Source organism: Neolamprologus brichardi, chromosome 6 (assembly GCF_056152115.1).
Source record: "Neolamprologus brichardi isolate AB-2024 chromosome 6, ASM5615211v1, whole genome shotgun sequence".
NCBI classification, from domain to species: domain Eukaryota; kingdom Metazoa; phylum Chordata; class Actinopteri; order Cichliformes; family Cichlidae; genus Neolamprologus; species Neolamprologus brichardi.
Genome location: NC_142109.1, coordinates 29196499 through 29215691, shown reverse-complemented (window position 1 = coordinate 29215691; position 19193 = coordinate 29196499).

Here is a 19193-nt window from a genome sequence, read left to right as displayed (position 1 = left end):
TTTCTGGGTTTTAGAAAGATTATCTCCTTTGCACTACATTTGCTGCAGCCCAGCTGGGACCCAATAGGAAAATTACATTTGTCCTCCCCCATGTGCTACAGCTGAATAATGAAGCTGGTGATTTGCCCCCAGTCCAAAATGAAAGATAATTTTCATTATGGGGGCTGGTCATCTGGTCAACTGTCCTTTTAACCAATAGACCCACCTGCTGTTCACACTAATCTTTCACCCAGTAAGATCTGGAAGAGTGCTGGAGATGGTGGCTGCCCCCAGAAGAAAATGTACAGTTTGGACTTTATGACGATATTAGAAATTCATAAAGTCTAGCACAGATTTTTTTTTATATTGTTACTGTGTGGAAGAGAAGTGCTCATTGACTGGTTACTGTAGCACACCTTCTGCCATGGATTTAATGAGTCTCTCGCTCTCTCTAATGTTCTTCCTTCATACCAGCAACATAATTAAGATTTCAGAATAGACTGAGAGCAGGATTCACCATCTTACTAAGGCTTTTCTAACCTTTTGATAGCTTCAGGATGAAACTATTTTCCCATCCTTCAATTCATTGGTAGTTTCTTTTATTTTGACTTGTACAGTATTTCTGAGGAAGCCTCTCTTTGGCCTCTCTCTCTGTCTTGCACTTTCTTTCTCTCTTCTAAAACGCTCCATGGTTCCCGGGTTTTTTTTTATAAATGACAGAAAGAAAGTAATAATATCTCCTCCAACAGGCCTTTTTATACACAGCAGGCATTTTGACTTGCCATTGTAGAAAAAGCGTAGGTGTTGCTAAAAACATTAAAAATGGCTCAGATCTATTCAAGTGTTCCAGTCAGTCACAACAGTGACCCAGCATGAAGAATACCAGGAGCCTGGAACTGAGGAAGCTGAATAGAATTCAGTCATCAATAATTTTATTCTTTTACAGCTGTGCTTTCCCTGCTGTGACATGCCAAAATGACTTATGTGAAAAATGCCCGTGTTTGGAGAGTGGAGCTGTCCTAACAATCAGCAGGTGGCGAATATTCATGCAAATGGCACCAGTTTGTTATTATTATTATCTTAAATTTACATGCAGCTTATTGCTTTTAACATCTCACTCATGAGAAAAAAACAGAAACCACTAGAGACAAACAGCAAAATTAGCAAACATTTTAAACTTTTTTTTGTTTTTTTTGTTATCGGATCAGATTTGACTGATTTTTTTTTTTTTTTTACATATTGTTTTTTTTTTAAAAAATGTCCACATAACCATTAAATTATAAGTCAATTTTTAGACAATGCTGCTACATAACTACACAAAAAGTTTCTGTTATTGTTCCAGAATGGCTTCAAAATTAGGAGAATTTAAATACATTTCAAAACAACTAGAAGTGACATTGAAATGCTCAAATGATTAGCATTTTCCCAAAGAAGGACATATCTTTAATGGCTTTATAGTTTAGCTTTTCCCCCTCTGGCTCTCTTCCACAGCATGTCTTTTATCCTGTCTTCCTTCTCTCTCCCCAATCAGCTGCGGCAGATGGCCCCGCCCCTCCCTGAGGTTTCTTCCTGTTAAAAGGAAGTTTTTCCTTCCCACTGTCGCCAAAGTGCTTGCTCATAGGGAGTCATATGATTGTTGGGTTTTTCTCTGTATGTATCATTGTAGGCTCTACCTTACAATATAAAGCGCCTTGAGGCTACCGTTGTTGTGATTTGGCGCTGGTTAAATAAAACTGAATTGAATTGAATTAACATGTGATACAGCTAGTTAGGTAAGGTATTATGATGGGTTAATATGAAGAAAGGAAATCTTGCCATTTGAGTTCCAGTGACAACGCCACAGTGTCACTAATTCCCTAGCAACTGTGTTTGGGTTTATTTCACTCCAGTGACACACATATTCAATAATTTCATAGCCTAATTTCAAAAAGTTCTCCTCAGACTGGTGACTCATCTTGGATAGGTCACTTAATCACTCACATAAAACCATTTCTTAAGGCGTACGTACACCTTAGAAATGAATCCATGAATCCAAAGCTCTGTAATGGTGACGAGTAACCAGAAGCCTGCATCAAACTCTGCACCTACTGTTACTAATTACCATTTACATTCAGACTAAGAAAAAAGAAAGAGAATCTGGCACTGATGATGTCATTCACACTTAAAAGGAGATTCGCTCGCTGAGAGTTTGTGTAGGAAGCTTCACAAATAACTCTCATGTCCCACTCTGAGGAGCGAATATTTTTATACCAATCAAACTTTCAGTTGAACTCTTCGGAGTGATTCAGAGATGGGTGTTAAATACGCTTCCTGAGCTCTACTGGCTCTTCTATCTCTGAGTAACAGAGATAGAAAGCTTCTCCTGTAGATACACAGCCCGATACTTCACCTACACCTACACCTGCAGTTTGGTTATGCTCCGTTTCTACAGTAGGATTACATTCACGCTACCACGGTTAAGACCTGGTCCTGTTATAGAATAAATGCAATATATCACTAAAAGCAGTCACAAACCTTCACCTATGAGTCAATAAAATCAAAAAATAACAAAAGTAGGGCTGAGTACTGTGTAACAGGGTGCAAAAACTTAAAGCCGAATCCAAACTAATCTTGAAATCAAGTTCATTGAGTGTTGAATTTCAGCAGTGGCCTACCCACTGGGCTCAGTGGGCTCAGTAGGAAGTGCTACCACACTCAGTAAATGTGCTCAGTCAATCAGCCAATCACAGGGAGATGAAAGTATCGGGGCTTCGTTACACCATCCAACATGGATTACAGCACACCTATGGGCAGCCACTCACTATAACACATCCAAACTGTTTTAGATTTTACATTTTCTGTTGGTTCTTTTGGGTCAAACCCAGGAAATGCAAATTCTGATACGTCCTAGTTTAATTGACACACAGCCATTGAATTTCCTTTGTGTACATGAACAGACCTTTCATTAAAAATGATCATTCTCCTTTAGAAGTTATTAGACATATGGTCTATATATATAATATATATGCATATTTCTTTGTTTTGCATATTTATTTTATATTAGAACATTTATGTGCACTTCCTGCCTGCATTACAATAAATTCCTTGCTGTGCCCTAAATCATTTAGGGGATGAGAATAGTTTTAACATGTTATATATGTAAAGATATTATGTAACATTTTTAAATTATATGCAGAATGTACTCTCAGATTATTTCATTAAATCCACTGAAGACTGTAATTTACTTGGGTGACTGTATACTGGCCCCAGCATTGCAAACTGACCATGAGATGAAGCTGCAGTCCATCCACCAGTGGTGACTCAGAATACAAGGCTCTCTCTGTTGGTTAGTTTACTATAGAGAGAAGAAGAGGACAATCCGTTCAATTTTCCACTAGATGTTTAGCCTTGAGTTTCCCTGTGGCTGTGATATACATCTCTTTAAGAGAAGAGTTCTGAAAAATTCACATTTCCCAGTCAGATGTTTTATGATAAAGGTGCCTGGCTATCTCACATAATTATGATTATGATTAGCCTTCATATTCCTACCTGTTCTTGCCTTAACTGACTAATTTTGAGCATTAAGGGAGAGTGAAAACTAGAGAACACTGTTAAGCCTAAAAATTATATCTAACATTAGCAAACATTTACACAGACTTATTTCTATGCTTTTTTTCCAACTCTAATAAAAAGAAAATCTAGCATATTTGGAGGCTACTTTCAGGTACTTGCCACAAGGGCTGACCACAGAAGGTAGCTCTGCATGTTTGAATTGGCAGACTTTTTCTACTAGATCCTCTTCCAAAATATTTCTAAGGGCAGATTTTTGTCTCTGGCTGGAATTGAACCAACAACTTTAAATGCCCTAACAACTACACCATGGGAAGCATCCCTCTAATTTCAGCTTATTTTAGCCATGGTGCAGTCAAATACTTGACAGTGTTTATTAGCAAGTCACTAACTTTGTCTTGTTTTTTGCTCTAAAAGCAACACCTTTTACATAGCATACAGCTGTTTGATCCACTCACACACTGATTATTAAACTTAAATTTGATTAGACACATCGCAAGAATGAGTGATGAGGAAAGTAAAACCCTCACAGAGTTGTGGCTTACAACTGCGACATCGTGATCAACAATTACTATTGATCCAACATACCGAGCCTGTTGATGTTAAAGCTCAAGCAACCATACCATTAGTTTGTCTAATCACTCAAAATGAACAGCTCTATTTGATGTAACGGTTCCAGTTTCATCTGTCTTACATTCAAGCATAAACTGAAGCTTTTAATGCAAGCTGCTGGGCTATGCGGGGAGTATTTTTCAAGACATAACACACCAGGGACAGTTACATCAGACCCTGAGAATTGGTAAATGAGAAAATAGCCTGCTGCCTACTTGAAGCATTTATCATGTTTACTCTGTGGTGTTGAATAAGTGATTGAGCTTTAGGCGACTAAAGAAAAATGAGGATGACTATTAAAAACATTTCAAAAGGCAAATTTAAAATGGTTTACTGTCCGGAGAGTTAAAAAAAATTGTGTCAAAACATTATGACTACCAAAACCTACTGTGCTATATATCAGAACAGTCCAGGCCCACTTAGGCATGGGCTGTTTGAGACCTCTAAATGTGTCCTGTATTATTAAGGATCTACTTTAACAGCAGTTCCATTATGTCCTGTAAGGAGCATGAGCTACCGTGGACTCCAGCATCCCCCAACACCCCATCACTTGTTTGTGTCTATCTACTTGAACCACTGTTAGTAGGCTCTTATGCCTGCTGCCTGGGAGCACCCCACAAGCCTTGCAGTTTGGCTCCAACCCAATCTTGTGGCTCATGTCAAACTTACTTAGACCTTTACACCTTCCCATTTGTCCACATCCAAGAAGTTGCACATGAGATCCACTTCCTTGGTTGCACGAGGGCTCTCGAGGTAGAGTGGGTTGCCAAATTATTTGAAGGTCAGTGGTTTGATCCCCACCTCCTCTTTTCGATGTTTTAAGGTATCCTTGGGCAAGATGGGCAAGATACTGAACTCCAGATTGCCCCCCTATGCTGTTATTGGTGTGTATGCATGTAAAATAGCTTTGAGTGGTCAGGAAGCCTTGAAAAGAGCCATTTAAATGCTCTTTTCAAGGCTTTAGTGTTGATTTTCAATACTATGTTGAATGCATATTGAAAGAGAAACTTTTCCCAGCTGGAACAAGATTTTCCAGCATTTCCATGGCTGTGTCCTACAACACTCAATGTGCCCAATATTGAGGCAATCCACTAATTGTCAGACTATCCTCCGCAATAAAGAAAAATGACACAAAACTGTATCCAATTATATTCCTCATCCATTATAATCAATTTATTTGATGACCTGGGATTGAAATTACGTTAGTTATTCACGTCAGTTAAACATGTCGTTAAACAATAATGTACTTCTATAGTGCTTAGATTTTTTCTTTGACCCTGGCTAAATCCCTGCTGGTTGTGCACTAAGGATCAGAAAGCTTTTGGATATTTGAGACATCACTAGCGACTTTATTTCATAATCGAGTCTTTCGTGAGAGCTATTCATTCTTCTTTGTTTTGGAGTAACACAACACCGAGGTGAATAAATAAGAAGACGCATGGGACACAGACAGTGGCTATAGCTTTCTGGCAAATTGGTAGCTAAATATGAAAGTCAAAACAACATAATTGAAGTAGAAAGGACAAAATATTCTTGATAAAAATTCTGACACTAGTCATTGTGTGAATATATCCTGCACAGAATTGGAAAGTAAAGTATATGCTGTAGTGGGTATGAAATTATCTTTTTGAGGTTCACACTGCAGTTTTTCATCTTCAGGAATGCCTTGACTGACAAAGACACAAAGCACACGCAGTCCCAAACCACAGCTTGATACAAGACAAAGAATGTGAGCTGTTAACGCTGTGACAAGGCAATAAGACATTCTTACCATCCTCAGGCTTCCATCTTTATTTTCAGCTTAACTCCAAGTTTGTCTTGTACAAGACTTTTTGCTTAGGAAAGACTTAACAAGAAGCGGGCCATTTCAAGGAAAACGAATGTGAGGAAAACGAATTTGTTTTGCTTCTATCATCCAGTTAGATGGGAAGAAAAGTAATGTCAATGGAGCTTGAGTGAAGTCCTTGTCAAAAAGTAAAGTTCGGTAGGTTTCTGCATTTTGAAACAGCTAATCTGCGTTCTGATCGTACAGATGTCTTGAAGTATTTTAGCATTTGAATTGCCATGCAAGTGATTAACTTGGTGACATTTCTGCAGGCAAACAATGCGAACATTTCAGAGATAAGGGTCCAGACCGCAGACTGTTGCACTGAATTTCAAAATCTCTTCATATGCACGCAGACACTCCAAAAATATTTGAGCATCTTATAAATGTTAATTCTTACTTTGTTGAGGAGTGAGGGACAGGAGGAGGGAAGACAGGCTGCAAACTGCAGAGAAGTAAAGGTGTTAATTACGACAGAGATGAGAACGAGGAAGGAGGGAGGAAAGGCAGTGAGGGAGGAGATGCACATACTGCAACAAATGAGAGCAAAATGAAAGAAGAGCCAGATGAAGAATAGTTAAAGGACGAAAATAGATGTAATTGGAAAGTAGGGGTGAAGTTAGAAAATGGAAGGGAGAATAGAAAACATAATCAAAGCATGGCAAGTGTGCCTATAGGTCTACTAAATTAGTAAAGAGTGAAAGAGAGAGATAGATGTTATAATCACTGGAAGACAGCGAGCAGGAAAAACAAAGCCATTTATGAACTCAATATGAAGAGATTAAAGCCAGAGAAAAGAAAAAAATAATATGAGATGGAGAGCGGCACTGCTCCTCTGGCAGCAGAGCCATGTCTTCCCGTCTCATTAGCTGTAGCTCTGTTGCTTAGGGGACCAAGTGGGCTGACTATCGCCACAACGATGGTTACCACTCCCGGCGGCAACAAATGCTGATTTTAATTAGAGCCGACCTCTTTGTCACTCTACCAGACAGACACACACACATCGACTGACCAGAAGAACTTGCTGGGATATTGAAGCAAGCATGCAGTTGTCCTCTCAAACAGCCCGCCTGTGTCTTCTGAGGAACAAATAACAGCGAGGCAGAGAGGAGGACAGATGAGCAGACAGCTGGTGGAGTGAGTCTGGGACAGGAGGGAGAGGAACTTGGATGGGCCCCGCACAACAGGACTGGTGAAGCCTTAGGCGTCCTGCTGTAGGACACTTTATTGCACTCAGTGTTTTATGTAATCAGCCAGCGTGCTGACTGGAGTGCGAGTCGAACACAGCGAAACACAGTAGCAGACAGGTGTCCTTGACAGAGCTGCCCCAGGGGACCAGAGGGAGTCTTTTTTCTCTCACCGTGATATGACAAGAGACTAAAGCAGCAGACATTGTTCATACATAGCCGAGGCCACGGCATGCACAGGAGAGAAGAAGCTGCTAGACGCTCCGTGTAATGTTTAAGATGCTTAAAAGAATAAGATGTGTCATTGCAAGTAATCACTGCTGTGTCAAAGCCTGAAAGTGGCACCATCAAAAAGTTGAGGGCACCTTGCTTCTAATCCAGTTTTATATTTGCAAAAAAAAATTTCACAATCAATAAGGGTTTATTTTAATTTACTTTACTTGTTTAACATGTAATAAAATGCTATATGGTACATGGCCATATGGTCTATGGTACACATTTCAGGTGATGTCAGTCTTGAGCTCAGTATTAAGTGATACGCTTTTTGTTCATTTTGGTTTTAGCTATCCCACCGACTAAATGTCCCTCTACAAACAAAAAGCTTAGCATTATGCTTATTATTTGATTCAATAAAGCTATTGTAATATTATCAAAAAAGAAAGGGAAGGAAGGGAGTATCTGCGTAATAGAATCCAAGACGCTCCCTATCAGAGATATGAACAATGTTAGCTGCTCTTTTCTGCTCTTTATTTGATTAACTGATTCCTCTTGACCCAACTCACATGCCAAATATTACAGTGGACACTGTCCTGAAAGCTCTTAAAAAACACAGATTTTGTTTTAAATGTTATTAAGACAAAGAGGCTATAAGGTCTGGTGAAAACCATCTCCAAAGCTAACCCAGGCATGCCTTGATGCAGACAATTAGTCCAGACGTGGCTCTTGCATTGCCAATGCAAGGGCAATAGGGGTTACAGAGAGGCACTACACCATAAAATCCTTTTGGTGAATAGACACAGCTTAGAAACACAAATGCTAAATTGCAAATATTAGCTCTGTGTTGTCTATATATGCATTCAAACATTAAAACCAACCAGAGGTTAAAAAACAGTTGCATTTCTTTTTCTAAAAAAGACTAACAGCTCCACTTTGCAAATTCATGAACAATGCTGCATGCAGTCTTGTTGTTTTTTTTCTTCTCTAGATCTCTGTGTACGCTTTAATTACTGTACATTCCAAGTTTAAATATAGCACCACATTCACTGTAAATTACATGTGTGTTGCAACGCTGGGTGAGCTTAGCAAAAGGTCACTGAGAGGATTTACAGAATCGGACACAGGACGAGGTTAAAGAGTCCTTTGTCCTTCTACAGGAAACCTCCTAACTGTGAAATGACCTCTTATCTAAATGCTAAGGAAAGCTGCTTCTTTGTGGAAAAGGCAAATACTAATATGTTAAGCCTACCCCAAACAAGATGAGGACTTTTTTTCATATCGTCATATAAGTTAGGACTTAAATTATTAATATCTGTGAAAAGGATGGTGCAATCCTTCTCAAAAAGACAGTTAACTTGTGCCTTTTAAAAAAGTTGGATTGGATTTTTAGTTAGTGTTTTTTAGATTTTTAGATGGTCTGTTTTAAGAAAATGGCATACCTACTTAGCCAAAAGGCCGATTTACCTTTAAAACTGTCACATTTCATATTGCTTTGCACTTGACAAAAGGCCACTCTAGTGACCATTCCAGACTGTGGTTGTATAAGTAACCATCTAAAACATTTCAGACTTCACCAGAGTTAAGACCAGTTTAGCTCTGGACTTGTGCAGTCTGTGTCGCTAACAGTTATTTCATCTGTCATTGCTGATTTATTTCTGGCTGCAACATTGCCATTAGTATCTTCCTGTGCGCCCATTTTATAAGTCCAATCAGAGTCTCTAACACTGTGCCTGCCTGATCAACACAAGACTAGTTCTTACCACTGCTGTCTGTCTTTTATCTTGTCGTCCTTCTCTAACCCCAACACGGCCGCCCCTCCCTGAGCCTGGTTCTGTCGGAGGTTAAAAGGGAGTTTTTCCTTCCCACTGTCGCCAAAGTGCTTGCTCATAGGGGGTCATATGATTTTGGGGTTTTGTTATTGTGTCATTGTAGTTTCTATCTTACAATATAGAGCGCCTTGAGGCGACTGTTGTTGTAATTTGGTGTTTTATAAATAAAATTGTATTGAATTGAATTATCCTAAAGCATATATAACAACAATAAAAGCAAATATAGTTGAAGGCAGAATCAAAATATTGCCTTTGTAGAAACCTACTTTGTGTGAAGTGCTTGTGGTAAATAAGTACAGATTGCTGTTGAGATTGGCTTATTTGGACCATAATTTCAAGTTGTTGTATTTCTTACAGTGAAGAGCTGTAGGTTTCCTTTGGCGTGTGTGCTCATGTGTACGAACATGAGTGTATTTCCTGAGGAAATGGATGTATTCCAGGGTACTAAGCTTCTCTCACATCAGACAGCTTACCCTGGAGGAACACAGCACTTCTTATCAGGTACAAAGCTGAAATCACCTCCAGGGAAAAAGACCATCCAGTACAATGTGATTCCACAGCTTCAAAAGGGCAAATGGATAAGAAAAAGTGAAGTCGGGCACAAGAAAATTTCTACAAGACAGTGCATTAACGCCACATAGCTTCTAAAGTGGGAGACCATCAAAAGACGTGGAAACATATTTGCACATCACAGTGGTGATTTCATGTGTTGCTGGAATTGGGCTAATTTTCGTGTTTGTTATATCAAGATTTTTGTGCGCCTTTGGAGACGTGAAGTAAATACCATAGCAACCATTCCGGTTTCTGATGTTCTCTTCAAAGAAAAACTGTCAAATCAAAAGTTCAGCCCATCAATTTTGCAGTTCCATAAAAGCTTTTTGTTGCTAAGCAACAAAGGTAGATACTGTGTATGCTAGCCAACATTAAGACATTTTTTGATCCGAGAGAAATGTTGACTTGCTTGGGTAACAGGTTTATATTTGGCATGCTATATATATAGTTAAAGAAAAGACCCACCTACTTTGGTTGTTTTGCTATTAAGAATAGACTCTGTATCTCTTTAAGTTCACTGTAACTATACAAACTTGTATTAAAATGCAAAATCTTATGGTATTCCTGTTTCTTTATATAACAGGAATTTATATATCTTTAGTTAGTAAGACCACATTAGTTGATGACAAATGACAAACACAACACACCATTTTTAAGGATCCATAAAACGAATTCATTGCTGCCACTGCTTTGGGAGCACTGGAAAAGGTTAGCACAGCTTGTCCTTTCTTCGTGTTTCTATATATCAGTGTGGAGTTGGGGTGCATTTTTATCCTTCCCACTTTTTTGTTTTACTTTTTCACAGTGTTTCCAATGACATTGAAAAAAAAGTGAATTAGCACAGATCATGTCTAGTTCCTGCAGAAATAAAAACTACATTTAAAAGGATTTTCAATAAGTTAATACAGACCTTATTAAATGACGCAACCGACTACTTAGTTATTATATAAACATTATAGGACTTGAATGTGGAACAGACAGTGAACTGTGAGAAATATGGATAGTGTCGTCTACAGCCTGCAAGAATGCATAAATTTCAGCCAATTATTGGACCTCAAGGTAATTATGACTACCTTTCTGAAGGCTGAAAGGGCGTATATGTTATCAAGCAGTACAAGGCACATGTTTGTGTTTTTTAATGATAACTGCTTGAAAGTATTTTTTCTAGATTAAAGTCTGGAATATCATGAGACCTTCTGTGTTTGTCTAAATGCAAACAGACATTAGATAAATAATAAATTCTACTGTTAGATGTAAAGTTTAAATGATCTTTCAAGTTAGATTTAAAAAAACTTTGGTCTGACAGGGGTGATCTTTTTCTTCTAAAGCCCCTCTGCAGATTAACTAGTGATTCCAGTTTGTGTCTATGTAAGTGAAAAAACATAATTTAAAAAAGTTTTAATATTTTATTATTTCATATTTTATAATATGCCCATTTTGTAAATAATAACCTACAAAATTCACAAATGAGCTATGTAAGGAAAAATACTGCAAGAGTATATTGGCCCCAAGGTATTGGATCATTGATAAGCTTTTGTACCCCTAAAACGTACAATGCTGTACTGAGTGTTGGGGAGTAACAGAATACAGGTTACGTATTTAAAATACAATATATGAGTAACTGTATTTCATTACAGTTACCCTTTAAATAGGTGATAATAAGAATAGAGTTACTTTATTGAAATAAATGGATTACACGTTGGTCTTTTCCTGTTTTATCTTATCTTATTTTAACATCTTATGTTCACTTATGTTAACATAAGTCTTTCTTCCTCTACAGTAAATATATTGTCTATTCAGGGAGATTTTGGCTTAACCCCCTAGGACCCAAACTCTTTCATGGCATGCATTTTTAATTTCTATTTGGGGTAATTGGGACCTGATGAATGTAAAAACAAAGATTTTTTTTTTTTTTTTTTACCTAATTTTTGTTCCTGAGAAAAACAATATCCACATTTGAGGACATTCGCTTTAAACTTCGATAGAACAGTAGCATTATAATGTCCTTGTAAGTGGATATCAGGCCCTTGTAGAGCAAATTTAGTATTTCGGTCTAGACAACCCAAAATCTGATGTCTGCATATGTGGACACCAGGTCCTAGGAGGTTAATAGCCAACTGGTAGAGAAAGGCAAACAAGAATTTGCAGGATGTGAATGCTACATCCATGTAGTTGTAAAAAGCATGACAATATATTAAGTAATCCAAAGTATTCAGAATACGTTACTCACATTGAGTAATTTAACAGAATACGTTACAAAATACATTTTGGGGCATGTATTCTGTCATCTGTAGTGGAATACATTTTAAAAGTAACCTTCCCAACACTGACTGTACTTCTGATAAACATAACACATCCTCTCGAGTTCTTCTCTCAGCTCTTAGCCTTTCTCCAGCTTCTCATGTTCCTTCTTCCCGATGTTGCTATCACTCAGTATGGCTGCATCTATCACTACGGCCCTCTTCCTCTGCTTGTCAACCACTACTATGTCCGGTTGGTTAGCCATCACCAATTTGTGCATCTGTATTCGGAAGTCCCACAGGATCTTAGCTTGGCCATTCTCAACCATCCTAGGGAGCGTATATCATTTCCACCTCGGTACTAATTACACATTGTACGTATTACTAAGTATTGTGTTTTCAGGGCAGTTAAAGCATTTTACAGTTTTCTCGGTCATGATAATTGATTTGTTCTCACTCATAGGTGTAAACCATTTAGAGATAAAGAAGAAAAATTCTGTTTTTGTTTCTTGCCTGTTAGAACAGCAGATAGAGAATAAAGCAGCTCATGGTGGTAACGTGGTTTGGGTGAAATCGCATTGCAGTCTCCCACCATGTTAACAATAAATAATTGTTTCCTGTTATATTTAGTCCTTACTACTTTGTGCATTAAAGAGAAGAAAAAGAAAAAAAAAACTTAGAAAAGTACTGCTGATTTTGTCCTAGGTCATTCTCTTAGGATCTTAAAGCAAGTTAGGGGTGCTTTGTGCCTTCCAGACCTATCCATTTTTGCTCCCATAACTGAAAACCTCTCTTTTTCACCTGGCTTGATGGACCCTGTGTTTAAGCTTCAGTCAGCATTAGGTAAGGACCTCTACATCGACAATTGTTTTGCTTCATTTGCTCAGCTGCAATCAAAATTTATGCTCCCCTCTGCTCATTTATTTCGATACTTACAAATTAGGAATTTTGTTAAACACTCTTTTGCCCATCTGAATAAGCCCCCTGCTCATAGTGACTTTTATGATTATTTGATTAAAAATCCCACTTCCAAATACCTAATCAGCCAATTTACTACACTTTTTACACTTATACCACCTACTAACCACATCAAGGATGCTTGGGTTGAGGACTTGGAAGTAGACGTATCAGATGCTTTGTGGGCCAATGGGTTGAGGAAGATTAAAGAATGCTCTGTTAATGCCAGACTACAACTTATACAGTTCAAGGTCCTTCATCGTTTGCATTTTTCTAAAACAAAGCTATGCAGCATTTTTCCGTCTATTTCGTCTTTGTGTGACAGATGCAAAGCAATGGATGGAACCCTTGGTCACCTTTTCTGGTCTTGCCCCACACTCAGGAGTTTCTGGGCAGATATTTAATATATATAACCGGATTTATGACTTAAAATTAGAGCCGGATGGTGTACTTGCAGTGCTAGGCTGCTCCCTAACCTCATTGGCACTCAGACGTCCTCTTCAGAAAGCCTTAATGTTTGGCATGATTGTAGCTAGAAGACTTATTCTTAGAGCCTGGAAATCACCATCTCCTCCATTGTTCAGGGTTTGGCTACGTGAGATGATTGCTTGTTTGTATATTGAAGAGGTTCGTTATCGTTTGGCTGACACCCATTTTAAGTTTGTCGAAATCTGGGACCCTTTTCTCAATCATATTAATGGGAATTCAACATAGTTTATGTTGAATTAACCCATTTGACTGCACTTTGTGTTTGTGTGAAACTGCACTTCTGTCGGACCCTGATTCCTTCCTGGACTAGTTTCCCACATCTTTTGGTCTTGGTGAACTCTCTGTTGCCCTGTCTAAACTCACACAGAAGATCATCTTCTTTGGACAATGGTGTTTCTTTTGAACTTTTGATTTGTACTGGCTAACTGGTGTATTTTATTTTATTTTATTTATTTATTTATTTATTTATTTCCTTTTCTTTCCTGTTTGGGTTTTTTTTTGTTGTGTATTGGTTTCTGGTTTTTCTTTTTTTCTCTGTGCTTAAATGTTATTGTTTTTGAATCTTATGTCCTTTGTCTGGTGTGACGTTATGTAACTTTGAACTTATAATCTTATAAATAAACATTTTAAAAAAGAAAAGTACTGCTGTACTAGCAGCACAGTCTATCTGTGATTAATAAAAATACATTTTTACTTCATGAACTGAAAAATTGCGCGACATATATTCTATTTGTAAAACACTTAATTCACTGGTTAGGTGACTTGTCATTAAAAATTGACAGTGAATGACATTTACAGAGCATGAAAATTTATCTGACTCTTCAAACTTTGTGGTAACGCTCAACAACCATGAACTCCTCTCGCTGCTGATCTGAAAATGAAGCTAATTGATGCCTACAGAGCACGAACGGCTATAAAAAGATATGAAAACACTTCTAGCTTGTAATTTCCACTGTCCAAAATGTCATTAAGAAATGGCAGTTAAGGGGAACTGCGGCAGTAGAGACCTGAAAGAGCAAGAAAACTTTCCAATAAAACTGCAGGGCAGAAATGGAAAGCCTCATATGACTGCAAAGGCGGTTCAAGAAGGCTTAGCTGTCACAAGAGTAATGGTGCGCAGTTCCACTCTGCAGTATTATTGCACAATCAGGCTCTACATGACAAAGACCCCCAGAAGGAAGGGAAGAGTCCAATTTTGACAAGAAATGAAAAGAGGCTAAGGCTTTTAGCCACTGGAAAGCAAACTTTTGTTTAAATGTTTTCATTTTTTAAACAGCTCAAAGGATGTTGTGGTGGTTAAGAGTCAGAGGATGAGCAGAGTCACTCGGAATTATTTACTAGACCACGAGCAATCATACATTTCTATTAATATTAATAGCTACTGAAAAAATTGAAATTACTCTCACAAGATTAATGCCAGAAAATATTGGTAGAGTTGGATCTGGCTGTAGTCCATTGTTTTCATTCTCACAAGTAGCACATGACAGTAGATAATTTGTGTCAGCTGTTTTCACATCAGTAAAAATGCTCACTAGTACCCTGGAAGTAGTTTTGCAAAGCCAAATGCAATGTTGAGCATTTGGAACACAATGTGAATAACATTTGAACACATGGCAGTATCTTTCCGTCATGCCATCCTGTAATTAGTTGTGCCACAAATGGTCACCATAAGGCACCAGAAAAAGGGCACCTTTAACTACAGTTTTCATCTTTAGCCAGACTGTATGGATGTTATGTCATGTATCCTGTCAGTAGCATTAACCTTTGGGGAATAGCACAGCTCTATGTAGTTTTACATCTATTAATATTGATATTCTATGACCTTAAAGGTATTCTGTTTGTCCCGAGTCACTCAGTGAATTTGCTTTCCATTTTACAGGAAAATCTGCTCCCATGCATCTTCATTAAAGCACCAAATAAATTGTCTTTCCCAAATCCAGCCTCTCTCATCTTTTTTGCTAGTTTGACATAATACAGACCACATTTAAATTGAGATGACTGGATCTCCATGTCTGACAGGCAGAATTTTTTTTTTTTTTCTGCACTGGAATCTGCTTCTCTGTTTTTTGATTCATATGACATGGAAGCCAGAAGTGGTTATCAGCTGGACCATGTGTGACCTCTATGTAAACAGGAGGATATTGGATTTCATATAACCTGATCGTGTTAGGATGCCTGAGTCGTTGACCCAGGGCTTTGAGTTTATTATATTATTTATCATTTCTAGTCTTTGGTTTCTTTGTTAGAGTTCTGTCTTATGGTTTATGTCGCTGTGTTCTCTAGTTGCTCTGTCTCCCCTGTCAGCTGTATCCCCTTGTCAAGTTTGCGTCTCTGTGTTATGTTTCCCATTTTACTTTGAAAGTCTGTGTTTCATGTAAATGCGTCTGGTTTTGCTTCCTTTGTCTCGTTAGGCCTGATTTGCCCCAGCTGTGTTTCCCTCCTGTTACCCATTCCCTGATTGCTCCCTCTGTGTATTTAAGCCTCGTGTTTCTGTCCTTGTTGCAATCTACCCTTATCTTTCTGTTTGTGTAAGTTTACCTTGGAGTCTTAGTTTTGTTCAACCTTTTTGGAGTTCAGCATTAAAGCTGTATATAAGATCATCTTTTGTCTCTGAGTGTCTACACTTTGGGTCCTTTTCCTGCCTGCACACAGCACTTCACATGACAGATCCTTGCAAAGACCTTTGGACAGAGTGTTTCTATAAAAGGGAAACCATTAAGTATCTAAATGTTCTTCATTGTATTTGTCACCAAAGCCATTAGCAGAAGGACACTAAGTCTTCTAAAGATAAGATTAGAATTGTTAACAGTACTGATTGCATGCTCTGCTGTGAGATATATTAGATGGTAATTAAACAAACAGATTGTCAACACGGGAGATATAGGTGTACAGATTGGATTGACACTGACAAGCGCTATCTCAAAATGGCAAGAAGCAGCGTTCAATGAAGTAATACTTTGAAAGACCAATGAGCTGTGAAAAGGTCAGAGAACAGGTTGCATTTATAAATAACTCAAATAGAATCAAACTAATTTGTGTGACTTGTTTCCCATCAACATGTTGGATACAGTGATTTGAAATGAAGAGCTATCATTAGTTGCAAAATGGTTTCAGAATAAAAAAACTGTCACTCATTATAAGGAAACTGAATTTTATGATCATTAAAAAAAAAATTATGCAAAAGAAAAAGTTAAATACTGAGCACAGATAATACTGAAATTAGACCCAGGGCACACCCTGGACAGATCACCAGTCTGATGCAGGGTTATCACAAAGTGACAAACCATTTGCACTCATGCCTATGGGCAGAATCACAAATTAACCTCACCCCACTTCCTGCATTTCTATGGACTGTGGGAAGAAGCTGGAGTACCCAGAGAAAACATGCAAAGTCCACATAGAAAGGCCCCGGGCAGATTATGGAGTCGAAACCAGGCAAAAAAGCTAACCACCGTGTCACTGTGCTCAACAAATACAAGCTTTTATCAACTTTTAAAATGAACATGTGTTTACACATAAATACACTTATCTGACCTGACTTGCATTTTCCAGAATTATTTTAAGCTTTCTACAGTTATTCACTCACTTGGATCCCTCCCTTTGAAAACAGCCTTTTTAGTCATATATTCAATAGAAATAAGTTCTTTGTTTTTAAATTTTTTCTGTGCACAAAAAATGCAGCCCCCTTGCATAATTGTCCACAATTTTCTGATATAAGCCTGCTGATTTTTTTTCTCTTCATCCATTTCTATTTTCTTTTCCATTTCAGGGCTTTAGCAGGGCTGAAGCTCTCTTGATGTTGGTCAACAGAGCATATAGAGGTCACCAGTGTAATGCAGAACTAATATAAAGAGACAGACATTCACATGGTAATAATCTTTAGATTGTGGGAAGAAACCAAAGTAAGAGAACTCTTACATTGAGCAAGATAATGGCCATCACATTCAAACCCTGGACCTTCTTGCTCTAAAGCACTAAACATTGGACTGTGCCAAGGTGCAGCCCAGAGGAGCTAAACCTACGGACAGAAATCTGTGCCATCAGAAACTGAATTTGAATAAGTTAAATTTGAATTTGAATTGCTCGGATTGAATCTGAATTGTAACTTGAATAAATGCTTTTACAAACTGAATATGAATTAGCCTAATTTGAAATTCAATTTATTGGTTTGAAAATGATTATCACTAAATTGAAATTGAATTTTATATTTTGAAAATGAATTCATTTGCTTTGAAACTGTATTTTATCCTTTAAAAATTTAGTTCTCGAATAATTTCAGATTCACTTCTCACCATTCAGTTTCAGTTCTACAATTCAATTTCAGTTCCAAAATTCAGTTTTTGGGACTTACATCCGGTTCCGGTTCAAGAGTAATGAGCGCAGATTAATAGAACTAAGTTTTACTAGAAAGTGTTACTGATGGGAATCTACAGCGTCTTGAGCTGAATTAAGACTTCAGAAGTCATTTGTCATGTCGAATGACCAGCGGATAAACTCTCAGGTTGATAATAAATGTATTAAATGTATAAGAACAAGCATCATGTTAACAAATGATAGCCGTACAGTAACTTTTATGCTTATTGTAGCTGTTAGCTAAAAACGCTAATTTAGCGTAGGTTGCCCTGGATTCAGCTTTGACAAACAAATATGATCGACTGTTTCTAGTAGAATTCCAAAGTTGTCATCTTGTACCCTCTCAGGGCCCTGTATACTTGCAGAGACCCATACAGTAGAGAAACATGCAAAACAATGTCCAAACCGTTGTATTTTAGCTATATTTATGTCTTACACAGCATCCCAACTCTTTAGCTAACTTAATAACTTTAGCTAAAGTGAATAGTTCACATTCAGTTTTTAAAAGCAGTTATTCAAGTTACAATTCAGATTCAATCTGAGCAATTAAAATTAAAATTTAACTTATTCAAATTCAGTTTCTGATGGCACAGATTTCTGCCCATGTAAACCATTCTTCCATGAAAAATTCCCCAGATGCAGGATACTCTCAGGTGTTTTTATTTGTTCCTCTTTTCAGACCTTGCAAGCCACCAGCTTGGGGCAGTTTAGCCACATAGGCATTTATAGCTTTTGCTTTCTGAAGGCCTTAGAGAGCTCTTCAGACCTTGTCATGAAAACACCTGAATTTAGATGTAGAAGTTCTAAACAGAACATCATCCACCTATATTCTAATCATTCGTACCAATGTAGAAGCCCTAAATTTAATTTTAAGAATTAGAAAGCACAGTAAATACAAGGGCACTAATTGCTTATTTGTTCTTCCTATGACTGATTAAAGAACACACTTCAAATATCTTGCATACCACAGGGAATATTTGAGCTCTCAGAGTGAGTTTCCACTCATTTTAGGCAAGTGCCATGATTAGACTTCGTTCATCTGTTTACATGTATGACTTGACAAAATGGCATTTGGGAAACATCTGTAAAACGCAGAGGTTTTTAACTCTCATAGTTAAATTAAAACAAATCTCAGGCTCATATCATTTGTTAAATACAGAGAACTATATAGAAGCAAGCACAAAACATATAACACAACTCTGTGTAAACAAAAAATATTACAAATTCAAAGCCAGATGACACAAGTACAAAACAATCATTAAATCACCTGATGCTTCTGGAGGGCATTAACATGGTCAGAGGGTAGGAACAATTCACACAAGTTCCACTTCACTTAGTAGCTACATCAAAGTCTTTAGTCCTTGTAGTTTTTTAACTGTTCAAAGGTTCCAACTTTTCCTCGCCA